This window comes from Nansenia antarctica, assembly GCF_963989245.1.
Source record: "Nansenia antarctica genome assembly, chromosome: 3".
Lineage (NCBI taxonomy): Eukaryota > Metazoa > Chordata > Actinopteri > Argentiniformes > Microstomatidae > Nansenia > Nansenia antarctica.
Window position 1 is genome coordinate 9,230,086 of NC_137688.1, and position 12,923 is coordinate 9,243,008.

The window sequence follows — 12,923 nt, forward strand, 5'->3', positions numbered from 1 at the left end:
CAAGGATGTGTGGGATGAGGAAGAACCGCGGGCCGAGCCACATGCTGGTGTACCGTACAGTAGTGCCACTGCATCGCCTGTGGTGAATCCCCTACAACTGCCGCTCGCAAGCCAGACTTATCTTCGCTTCTGACGCTCTCAGGCAACCTGAATAGTACTATGGCCAGGTCACTGTTAGGTTAAATACTTAAGATAGAGATTTCTATTAAGTGCTTGCATGTATTGGCATACTCCACGATTACCTTGAGTTATTTGTGGGTCAGTGATTATTGAGTCATTGAGTCGTTGAGTGGATCACTGTCATTGAGGGTTCAGGGCCAGATACTGGTCAACTGTGGGGGGGTGGGTTACAGTGATGCTCCCTCTGTTTCCCTCTGTCATCCCCTTAGTGCTGCTTCAGAGCTCCAGGCTCATTCCTGCCAGAAAATATGTCACCTATCTTTGTCATTATGTCCCCATCTCTCCCAAAGCTCACAGTCCACATTTCATCCCCCGTTCACTTCCATTGTCCAAGGAAACATCCCAGCACAAGTCAACAGACTGACTGAGTGACTGATTACCATCACCATCTCTCATTAACTCTCTAAGACGTTTGCTACCTGAATCGTTCAAGCAACAAATAATACCATATTACAGTAATTCATTCATTCATTTAACAGGGCTTAAAGGTGCAATATGCAACATTCAAGTTTTCTAATGGTTGTAATTACTTTGTTTAATCGGTAGCAATCAGGGAATGAGAAATTGAAATAAACATTTCATTTACAAATGCAGTTTTGGTCAAATCGAGTGTAGGTTTGTTTACTGTTGGCCAGGAGTGTTCTAGGGGAGTAGACAGATGTTCTCCTTTCTATCTCTGGTAGCTGCACACATGTGAAATCATAACAGCTAATGTACGACACTGCAAGTCCATTTTGAGGGGTCATTACTATTAGATAGGATGTTGTTATTTGGAACTTCGAACTGGCCAGAGGAGGCAGATTTCCAACAGTCTTTAATACTCCTATTTTCTGTTATTACTAATTACTGATAAATATATTACTAAACATATGTCTCATCTAACTGAAGACATCAGTGAGCTACTGAACATCACACATGTTATTGGACTTGATACAATGGGCAAAAAGGGCATGTGGAGCATCTGCCATGTGTTGTTATGGGGTGAGAATCAGGGCGGCTCTGTGGTATGCCAAGCAAGCTGAACAAATGGGTAGCTCAATGTGTTATAGCAGGTCAGGTCACCGCTTGACCTAATTGAGCCAGATCACTCCACTGAACAGTGATTATTACGTTGGACTGCCAAGATCACTACTGAAGTCTGAACAGTGATTACTACGTTGGACTGCCAAGCAGATAGATCACTCTACTGAACAGTGATTATTACGTTGGTCTGCCAAGTTCGCACTTCTGCTATTTACTGCTCCCTCGTCACTCACCGAGAGAATCTGCAAATAAAATCAGCACTTTAGGTGGTAACTTTCCCACACACAGGCCCCAACGAGGTGTTCACTAACATGCTAATGTTTAGCATGGCTAATTATACATTGGCTTTCATGCCATCAGAGAACATGCTTAATGTATATTGTGTTTATCAATGTGTTATACAGGGCTTATAACTGAGGTACTGCTTTGTTCATTTGTTGCAACAGCCCAACAGCATGTTATTAGTAGGCTATCCGGCCTTTCTGATCTTCCACACAGTGTCAGGAGTAGCGATCAGACAGCTTGCAGACACCTTTTCTGAGTAATCTGGACATGGGACCTTGGCTCACAATAGACAGTTGTCACCTATTGTAGGAGGGAACCGACAGCGGAACAGCAGTATAAAGCAGTCTCAGTCTGTTTATTCATCAGGTGAAAATAAAAAATACATAAAAAACTAAATACAAGCATTTCAGCTGCAAAGCCTGATCTAATGTGTAGGCAGAGAATGTCTGACAACGAATGTACAAGTCATGAATACAGATATTAATTTCAAGGTTCCTAGGTTCAGTTTAAAATTAATTCAACCATAAGTCTTACAATTCTTTATTCAGATTCGTATTCATAACTTCCGTCATCATATTTTTTTTACTGTGCTCTCATAACAGCTCCTGCAAGTGAGTGTGTTGTGTTGTTTGTGGTGCACACACACGTAAGGATAGTTCCAGTCAGTCTGGTGATACTGCTTTTCCATCAACCTCATGTCTCCTTATCTACTTTGTGTTTTTCTGTAACTGTCCTCCAGGCGCCTGCACCAGGCCCTTCCCACCAGCCTCTCTGATAACAGTTTAAAAGTAGAAGAGCAACGATACCTCTCCCTGAAACAGGGAACAATGTCCTGTCATTATCCAATCCAACCCATGGGTTCGGGTTCAATCCCTGGTGTCCCTCTCTCAGCAGGGCACATTGGGCCATCACTGCGATAGGCACTATTGGCAGCCATGTAGGGTTGACATACAAGGAGCAACACTTTAGAGAATCAGAGGCTTGCAGATATAAATCCCAGAGGTTGATATGATAATAAAAAAAACGGCTCAGTCTCCTTTTGGCAGCCAGTGAACTCCACGTCCATGTCTCTCTCTCTCTGCTTACATAAGAAAGCAATACGAGCTTGGCTCTCACTTCTAGTTTGTTATCCAGGTCTATTTTCTCCTCCAGATCTGTTACATGGGTCAGAACTGTGAGAGATTTTTTAGTGTAAAAGGAGATTCATCTGATAATTACTTAACGGTTTAACTTTAAACCTCTTGTTACCCCTGTATCCATACAACATTGGCACCCTGGTGAATGTAAATGCTCTGACGTTTGCGGATCTCCAAGGTGTCTCCAAGGTGACCTGTAGATGCTTTGTGACACAGCTGTTTCCCCCTGTTCAAGGCCTCAGATCAGAACACCACAGCAGCAGCCAGATCCTAGAGAAGCGGAGGGGTGAACCAGTAACTGATAGTATGGTACAATAATCACTTCTCACTAAGAGGGAGGTTGCCTCTCAAACTCCAGTGCTGCTGACCATGGGGAACTGTGGCTATTTATACTGCGGTGACCTTTTCCCCAATGTCTGTTTGTCTTCAAGGGAGCAGAGGGTTGTTATAATGCACCGTGTCAAGTGTTGTAGCAACGAATAGTCAACCATGAGAAGATCGTTTGTGGCAAAGGTCTTGTTTTGAAGTAAATACGGTTTCATCTTTCTCCCAGACTCCATACAGTTTTATAGCAAGTGTTGTTTTCGTGGGCATGGATGGCATGAGGTTTTTGTTCTGAATTTTTAATGCAGCACCCTGTGATGCAGCACCTGTGATGTTTTGGTCTTTGGGCTGGTAACCCAAGATATAGAATTGGTCTGATTTACACATGCTGTCCAAGCAGGTGGATGAAAATAATTGTATGTCCTTGTTTTCAAATGATGCATTAGTGTCCTTGGTAACTCAGTGATAATGATGGTACAGGTACGTTGATTGATTGTGCAATTATCTCACCATGCAAAAATATGAACGCCATGGTTATGTTGAAGGGAACTCTTCTTTGGGCTCATGATGTACCTCATTTGTGTATTTCCCCCTCTATGGGATAGCAGGATTTCATACATTCTTAGTTGTTCCTTTTTAACATAAGCGCACTTAACCGCAAATGTTTCCTTTTCAACCTGTTTTAGATCTGTGAAATGCACCTGTCTGCCAGTTACCCTTGTAAACCACTGTAGAATAATATCCTTCTCTTGGTAAGTGTGTGCCATATTCAAATCAAAACATGTAGTCTCTCAACGACAGACTCAGACTCTCTGCCAGCCCCCTACTCTGGAGTCTGTCAAACATAGCTTGTTGCATTCAGAAGTGGGTGGGGTGTTGATGTTCAAAATGAAATGACTGACAGGTCATAGCACCAATCAGATATCACAAGTGAGCACACCCGATGTTTTTATTTAAAACTTCAAACACTCTTTTTGTTTTTAGACTGATAACTGACATCTCTATTGCAACTCTAGGACAAAAATGAATCAATAGAATTTAGTCTTTCTGGTTGGAGCAAGATCCAACAACATTGGATCTTTTATTTGAGTCTCCACCTCAGAATGCTCAGAATATACTGTAAGGATAACAGATGTTGTGTCAGAGATACATCACCTGTGAAATGACGCTACAAAATATGTAATAAAATGTATCTATATATCTAGACCTGAATAAAAGGAAGGTCTATAGCCCCACTGCATGCTTTTCAACAATAAAATAACTTCTGAGGTTAATGGGCTTTTGTATTAATATTGGTATGACAGTAAGCTACACAATAATATTGTTATAACAGTAATGGTATTATTATGACAGTAATAATGGTATATAGAGAACATCATGTATGTATTATTACTGTTGAACACATAATGTTCTCTATACCATTATTACTGTACATCTGTGATAGAATAGTAGTGCTTCTCAGCATGCCGTTGTACATAATGCAGTGACTGGGAAATGAGCTTCTAGTTCTGTAGTACTTCAATGGGATACAACCGCTGTAGAAGCTTGTTGTGTATATGTGTTACGGTACATGTGGGAATACGGTACATGTGGGAAAACTAGGGTTAGGGTTAGGTGCTAGGGTGCTACGGTTAGGGTTAGGGTTAGGGTTAGGGTTAGGGTTAGTATTAGGGTTAGGGTTAGACATGCCAGCATGTACCAAGTCGACGTAGCACCTAACCCTAACCCTAGTTTTCCCACATGTACCGTATTCCCACATGTACCGTAACATACATATGCACTGTAGGTCTACTATGTGCTGTATAGCAGCAGGCTCAGATTGCGGCCTGGGCAAGGTGGTGTCCCCCAGAGGAATGGTGATAATCAGGCGGTCCAGTGGGAGATTGTCAACCAGACCAACACCTCTGACTGCCTCTGCCAGACTGTACTGTACACTTTGCCTGGGTGCAACCGGCTGCCCGCTCCTGAGCCCTGATTTGCAGTAATCAGACTTTGAAAGCAGCAGCTCAGCTGGGAGGTTGATTGAAGTCATAATAAACACAGTGAACAGAGTGGAATTAAAACCCGGTTTTAGCAGAAGTCCGCTCTTTGTAATTCTGGTGCCTGGTGCCTTGCTGAGGTGTTAAGAACTATGCCTGAATGTAGTCTAGAATGCAGACGTCTTATGTCTGGCTGGGATGGCTATGCTATGTTAACACTAGGACAGCCATGCCTATTTCACCTAGTCTTAGCGCCGCCTCGCAGGTCAAATGACCATAGTCTTTAGAATGGGAGGTTGCTACTTACTCACTAGTTGGCGCCTCTTGTAAATTAGCCTGCCTCCTACACAGAAAAACTGCTTAATAGCTTTATACTAGCTTATCCTGATGTGATTTTGAAAATGTAAGGATACAATGTGGGTGGTAGAACACACATATCTAGGAAAAGTCATGAAATTTGATCGAGTGTAAAGGTATACATTATCTTTTGGTCAAATGACCCCACCCATGGCTGTTCTAGTGTTTAAAGGCATGGTTCAGTTTTTGTATTCTACTCACCAGCAGTGCTGTGGATTGATGGGGACCATTTTGGAACCTGTCTAAGCTGTCATTCCTCATGACACATAAAAAGTAAATAAACTCCACAAGACACTTACAACTACCAATACAGTGTAATAAAGTCTATCAAAATTAGATTTTTATCACTTTGAAGTCAACATTTTTGTTCAATCCATTACTTTGTGGTGGCTCTTGTTTTTTCAGGCCCTAAAAGCAATTTGATCATGGTGACTTGTTTGAGTACTCTACTCTACCTTAATAGTGTTTTCATGCACATCATAATCCTTGGTTTTTCCATTTGGGTCCCTAACAAGAAGTCACACTTACTTTGCTCTAGTGCTGTCTTCAAGTACGTGCCCACCTTTCATGTTGCTAAGCAATCTTCTACAGAGCAGCTATACAAATGTTTGCCATTCCCATTGTTGTATAAATAGTGCAGGCGTTAAGCAGAGTTCAGAGAAAGGCAGAAAGTGTTCTTTAGCCTTGCGTGAGCGAGCAGGTACAGAGAATGGTGTGAACACAATTTGAACATGATACATGAGCCATGACTAAAACAGTACGCTCTGTCTATGGCCAGGCTGTCAGGTCCTCCTCCAGGCTGGCTTAGGGAGAGTATGCAGGGCCTGCTGTTGACACGTCCACTGACGCAGCACTATGGAGGGCAGGGTGAGACCTACAGAGGCCAACCTACACTCCGAGAAAACAGGGCTCTTTATTGACTCTGGCTCTGTATATCCACATTTCCATCACCAGTCACTTGTTGTTTTGTGTCTTATTTTACATCTGGGGATCAACGTGGAGTCCAAAATGGTTCAACATGGAACCTAAAAGGGTTCTTCAAAGGGTGCCCCTACAGGGACAAATGAAGAACACTTTTTTTGTGCTGAGTAACTGGAACTGTGTTTTAACAGTGTACCCCCAGGTGTAATAAGACACAAAACAACTAATGTGACTAATGCTGGGAATGTGGATGTACTGATGGTACTATTGAGATTTCATTACAGTGTAAATCAATGCTGGAGTGTGTTGCAATGATTTAGATTTGGAGTGTGGACTAATGGAACATGACTAATGGAACATGAACATATATTTAAATCAATTTTTATTCAAGTTGAAAAACATTAAGTCCCAAACTAGCATCCCCTTTAGCAGCAATAGAGTAACATGACGTTCTGAAGCATTTTATATAATATAATATTTCAACAACAGAGTAATTCAACAACATTAAAAGAGTAAATAAAGAACATCAAAAAGAAAGTAAAGAGGGTGAGAATGATCAGTCACTAAATGTATTCCTGTCCTTCTATTTCCCCACTTCAATGGAAGGTTATTTTCACATGAATCATTCCATACTTTTATATATGTGAACATTTGTCATACCACACAGTGTCTCAACCTGTTATAAATGTACAGTAACAGGATTCTAATAGCAACAAACTATTATGATATTCAATGTTATCTCAATAGAGCAGCACATTCCATGTCATATAATAATTGATAAATTATAAATAACATAACGTAAATGATACACAAAAGCACCTTGAAGGGGTACCCAACGAGTCATAATGAAATATCATGCTTAACACTGTATGGTTCAAAAACAGATCCTACACTAAAGACATCATTATTTCACATTCATTAAGGCATGAATTTCCACTATGACATCAATATAACAAGCACCTTTATATATCGGTCTACATTGAATCGCGCTTCAATGTTGTGTTGCCTTTCAGCACAGAAAATACTTGTTCAAATGACATCCTTCTCCCTATAAGGCTACACTCCTCCTCTCCTCTAAACTCCCTTTACATTTCATCCTGCTGTGCTCAGCACATCAAACGACATGATAATAGACATGTCAGTGGATCCTCCTCCCCCGCCGCTGGCAGCCAGTTTGAGCTGGGACATGTTAGCTCCAGTGAACACCTCCCCCTCCCACACCCGGCTCTTATTGAGCTGGAGGTCCGTCAGCTGCTCCCCCAGGACACTGACCCTGTGGGCCCCGGGGACCCTCACCCTGAAGCGGACCCAGGACAGAGGCTCCAGGAGACCCACCCGTGGCTCGAACAGCACACAGCCCCTCTGCCAGGCCCGGTAGGCGCAGGGGAAGGGAGGCCAGCTGCTCTCTGAGCTGTTCCTCAACACAAAGTCACACAGGAGGTCAAAGTCCTGGTCGGCGGAGGTCTTGGCGTAGAGGCCCAGCTTGTAGACTCCGGCCTCCGGCAGAGCCACACTGACGGTGACTTTGCCTCCGTTGTAGGTGAAGAAGACGTGTCTGGAGAGAGGGTGCCCCGGGGTCTTACCGTGTTCCTTGAACAGCACCGCGTGAAGCTCACGGTCTGCCTGGTTCTGGAAGGTGATGTTGCATTTGCCCTGCGGTGTGCTCACCAGTGCCCCTGAATGGCTGAACTTGGAGAGGCCGGCGTCCTGCGTCCGGATACCGGGCCCGCATGAAGTGCTCAGAGAGGGGGGGAAAAGCTTGTTGAGGTTGATAGCGCCCCCTGTGCAGCGCAAGAGGAAGTTTCCTGCGTTCTGAAAGCTGTCTTGGCGGCGCTCATAGTCCCGGACGAACACCGACAACCGATAGTAACCGAGGTAAGGACAGAGAACGTTGCAGGTGATCCGGTCGGCTTCGATCTGGGTCGCCAGACATCTCTTGGCTACGGACGGATCGTCAAGGTCTTTGTGGGTCAGTTCGCACAGCATCATGAGAGGCCTGGACGTCTGCAGGTTCAGCTCTAGAGACCCGTCATCCAGCACCACAGCCTCAGCCCCATGGCTGCACCTACTCACCCCCAGGCTCTCCGCGTTTCTCTGCACGCCCCAAGACAGGAAGGGGTTCTCAGGGAGTTGCTCCGTGGGTTTGGGCTCAGGACACTCCACCAGTAGGGAGCAGACCCAGCTGAACGTTCCGGAGCTGCTGAATGTTCCGGAGCTGCTGAACGTTCCGGAGCTGCTGCCCGGCCGGGCGAAGATCGTGACGTCGTAGGTGCCGCGTGTAGGGGGCAGCAGCCGTAACCTCATGCTGTCTCGGGTCACGGTGAGCAGTCCAGAGGAGGTGCTGATCTCTCTGGTGTCACCACCACCACTCTGCTGCTGAGAGATCTGATAGGAGAAGTCCACAGGCTTGGGGAACTTCATGGACACTGTGGCCTCACCCTTGTCTGTGAAAACATACAGTATGTATTATGTTACGGTACATGTGGGAAAACGGTTTATGTTGGCATTTTCGGGGACATGGCAGCATAAAACGTCGACTTGGTAGATGCTGGCATGTCTAACCCTAACTCTAACCCTAACCCTAACCCTAAGCCTAACCCTAGCACCCTAGCACCTAACCCTAACCCTAGTTTTCCCACATGTACCGTAACATATACACTATGTATATTATATACAATGTAGGAATGAAAGAAGTATTAAGAATACTATGTTATCGATATCGACAGGGTATTGTTACAGTTGACATTCAATTGCACCTATTAGTGCAGTAAAACTGTAATCACTGCATTACAACAGTGTATTACTGTGATATTAATGTGATTCATTACTTGGTGAATGGGGGGTTGAGCTGTGATTGTGGAACAAGGTGGGAGGCGGGTAGGGGGTGACCTGTGAGCAGTAGGAAGTGTTTAGGGTGGACCAGGGTCAAGCCAAGTCTGTAGAACTCAGAGGTCTTCAGAACCCTCTTCTCAAACTCCTCCAGAAGGATGGGCGTGTCCAGAAGCTGCCACTCAGGCTCGTCTGGACAGTGAGAATTGATGAAAACCTCAGGGTCCGTCAGGAAGTAGAAATCGTCATACCTGGTCAACAAGAAGAATGGCTTTTAGCAGAGACGAAGTATGAGCAGTGCTACTGTCAAAATGCCTCACATCTCAAATACTCAGGGTGTCATTTGACGTTGAGTGAGTTTGGAATGGACATTTTTTTCCAAAGCTTTCCAATGTTTTAAGGCCAGTTTGTTATACTTTATTCTACGGAAAGAGTAACAGTCTCGTCTGACACCAGTGACACCTTTTGCACTGTCAGAATAATATCCTTGTGTGTAAATTGGTCTGGCCCCAAAAATAGCCTTTCTAATGAGTGGCAAACATAATTAGTTTTGCATGACAGTTCTAAATATGGAAACAGTCTGTCCACAAATACCCCACAGCGCAGCGATCATAGGCTAGTTAATCAGACACTGTCTGTTGGCAGGTGTCAACATAGTAAAGGTTATTTTATAGACTAGACTATAGTGTGTAACTGTACACCACTGGGGGGGATGGTATGTTTTGATATACTATGACCTCCTTCTCACCTCTTGATGAAGGCTTGGTTGTCCATGTCAACTGTCCCTGCCCCCCAACAGGCGTCTAGTAGGTACCAGTGTCTTCCTAGACAAACTGCATTCCACATGTGGGAAGACTTGGTGTTTTGATAGCTCTGACCTTGCCGGTAACCGATGCCTTTTCCATGGCCGGATATCTCCTTGCACTCTATGCCTGCCTCCCTGCAACAAAACACACCACAAAGACAAGCGTTTTGGGTGCCTGAGGGGTTTGTGTTTGACAATGAGTTGCGGAATTTTGTCATTTTTCACCAGATGGTTTCCATAGTGGAAACACCCTCTTACCGGCACATCTGCAGGCAGACGCTGGAGTAACCACAGCACACGCCCCTGCCCGTCTCGATGACCCTGTCTGGAGAGCACAGCTTGTCCGTCAAACCCAGGTATCCACTCACGTCGTACTCTGCAAACAGAGCCCCGCCCACAATCAAGCGTTCAATTTAAATCGTTATTCCACCATCCTGTATAAATTCTAATCACGTGTGATATTGTGTTCTTTCAACAATCGAAAGCACTGGAAAGACTCCATGCCCAAAAATGGCATGAATAATAATATCTCTTTGTAATTGTGAACTTAGATTGAACTATAATGACTTAAATTCTAAGCTTTGACCACTGGGAGAGCATGTATTTAGATAAGGAGAGCACTTATCAGGCTATGAGCTTATCATGTGAGCTGGATGAGTTTCTCTCATTTACATTTCCAACAGATCCCAGAGTTAGATTAATGAATGTCTATCTTAATGAAGGTCTGTCCCAGACAGCCAGTGTGGTTGAACCGTAAGGTCCCATCCACCAACAGCTGATCCTCATTGGAAATCCTCTTCTGTGGATATACACAGGGGAAGACCTTAGTGTGCAGAATTGTAAAGACAGCTGTGAATGGAAAGTGTCTGATGTATGTCCAGTATGTGAATGGACTGATGAGACTAGACCATGCCTTATTGTACGGGGCTCTAGAGAAAAGCCCGGTAATACATTAGCATTAGCACTCCACTTGTGTTTCGCTGTGGGCAGGTTGCTGCAGTGTCATTAACTGCACTGTCCTAGGGGCTGTGTGTGTGTGTGTGTGTGTGTGTGTGTGTGTGTGTGTGTGTGTGTATGTGTGTGTGTGTGTGTTTGTTTGTGTATGGATGCGTGCTTGTGTGTGTGTGTGTGTGTGTGTCTATGGATGCGTGCTTGTGTGTGTGTGTGTGTGTGTGTGTGTGTGTACGAATGCGTGCTTGTGTGTGTGTGTGTGTGTGTGTTTGGGCTACTGACCGATGTTGTGGCACAGCCAGATCCAGATAGCTCTCACTTTCTCCAGCTCATTTTGGGCTCCCTCTGTGATGGTCTGGGTGATGGTCTGAACTAAGAAGATCCTTTGACTGCGTAGCTGCAACAGATGGTATATTCAGATTTTAAATGCATGTACACACACACACACACACACACACACACACACACACACACACCACTGGGCGCATACTAGAAACTCAAATAAACTTCAAAACGTCCTCACCTCCTTCCCAGCATTGATAGTGTGGGTATCGATCTTACTGAAGACCTCAGCACTAGGGATGAGTTCCTTTTTCAGTTTTCTATTTGAGGAACTTCCATTCCTCAATGTACCTGCCCTGGAAGTGCTGGAGCTCTCAAATGGCCTTGCCTGGAGTTTTAAGATGGGTTTTGGCTTGACCAGGGCTCTCCCCGCCTGGGCCTGCTCCCTCTCCTCCTTCCTTAGCGTAGTCTTCTTCACCTCCTTGCGTGAATAGGCTGCGCTATCTGCAGATAGCTGGCGTTTGGCCAGGGGTCTCTCTGCCTCCATCTCCATGGCAGCCCACTTCTGAAACACTGAACTCTTGGATTGGGCAATGCTTGTGGTAACGGTTGCTACGGAGGTGAAGGTTGTGTGGCTGCTTTTTATGATGTTGTTGTTGTTGTTCTTTTGTGACAGAACCTCAAGCTTCCACTCTTGCCGAACAACTAGAGACAACTCTTCCTTGTCTGTTTTGGAGGTGTCTTTTCCTCTTCTGTCCTTGGGCTTTGGTGGCCTCTTCTCTCTTCCGTCTCCAGAGTTGACCTTATGACCTGAGGTGTCTTGAGTGGCCAGTGAGTAGGGCTCCTCGGCCACCTTGGTGTTGTTGCTGTTGTTGCTGTTGTAGTGGTAAAGCGATGTGTGATGTCTACGGTCGAGGGCAGTGAGGGTGCAGTGAGCACTGGGGAGGTTGCGAGGTTTCTTTGGGTGAGGGACGTCAACAGACGTCAACTGAAGAACGTTGCCCATCCTTTCCAGACACAGAGAGAGAGAGAGAGAGAGAGAGAGAGAGAGAGAGAGAGAGAGAGAGAGAGTGGTAAAGTAATGTGTGGAGAGAGAGATAGTGTAAGTGATACTGATACAAGATTGGAATCAACTGAACCTGCAGTGATGTGCTTAGAGGTTAAACAAGATGAGTCAAAATGAGAAGAGGAAGATCGATAAGGAGAAAAATAGGTGAGTGCTCCTCAGCTGAAGTGTTAAATGTAATCATAATTAAAAAATAAGTAATTAAATACCGATTGACGATCTTGACTTTTCTCTTGTTAATGAAGATAAACATAGAAGTAACAAGATTATTGTTAACTTGATACTGTGGGACGATTAAAATAGTATCTGTATGACATACTGTATGTCTCCCATACACCCTACAAATCTCTATGCCTTTGTTGAGATTGAGATGATTAAATGTAATTCCTGTGTATATAATAAATGTTGTTTCAGAGAAGCATATTGCAAACAAAGAACATGCAGTAACCCAGCACAAGCGTATTAAGAAAAATGCAGAGTATAGGTGATACATTATTGAAAGAAAATTATAACAAAAGTGACACTGCTTTTAACTGAATATTTTCCAGAGCACACAACAATAATAGCATCCTTTCTTACAAAAAACCTTTTAATCTTTCTATGACTGTATTCTACTATGTACAGCATTCTACTATATTTTTTCAACATGGAGAAACGTGTTGCACACACTCATGGCTTATTTCCAGGAGACTGTTTTTCGTTAGATCTTGATAAATCATTTATCATTCCTACCTGGTGTTGGTTCTTGGTTAGCAAGAGTATATCTATCTGTCTGTCTGTCTGTC

General features: G+C 44.2%; 1 pseudogene across 1 annotated transcript; it reads right to left on the reverse strand.

Annotated features, from left to right (window-relative positions):
* Positions 1 to 7,290: 7,290 nt before the first annotated feature.
* Positions 7,291 to 12,078, reverse strand: LOC308153697 (annotated as a pseudogene). Its single transcript has 6 exons — positions 11,314 to 12,078; positions 11,073 to 11,187; positions 10,098 to 10,215; positions 9,783 to 9,974; positions 9,095 to 9,285; positions 7,291 to 8,649 (listed from the first exon to the last, which is right to left on the reverse strand). The product of its transcript is annotated as an uncharacterized misc_RNA (transcript).
* Between the last annotated feature and the right edge of the window lie 845 nt (positions 12,079 to 12,923).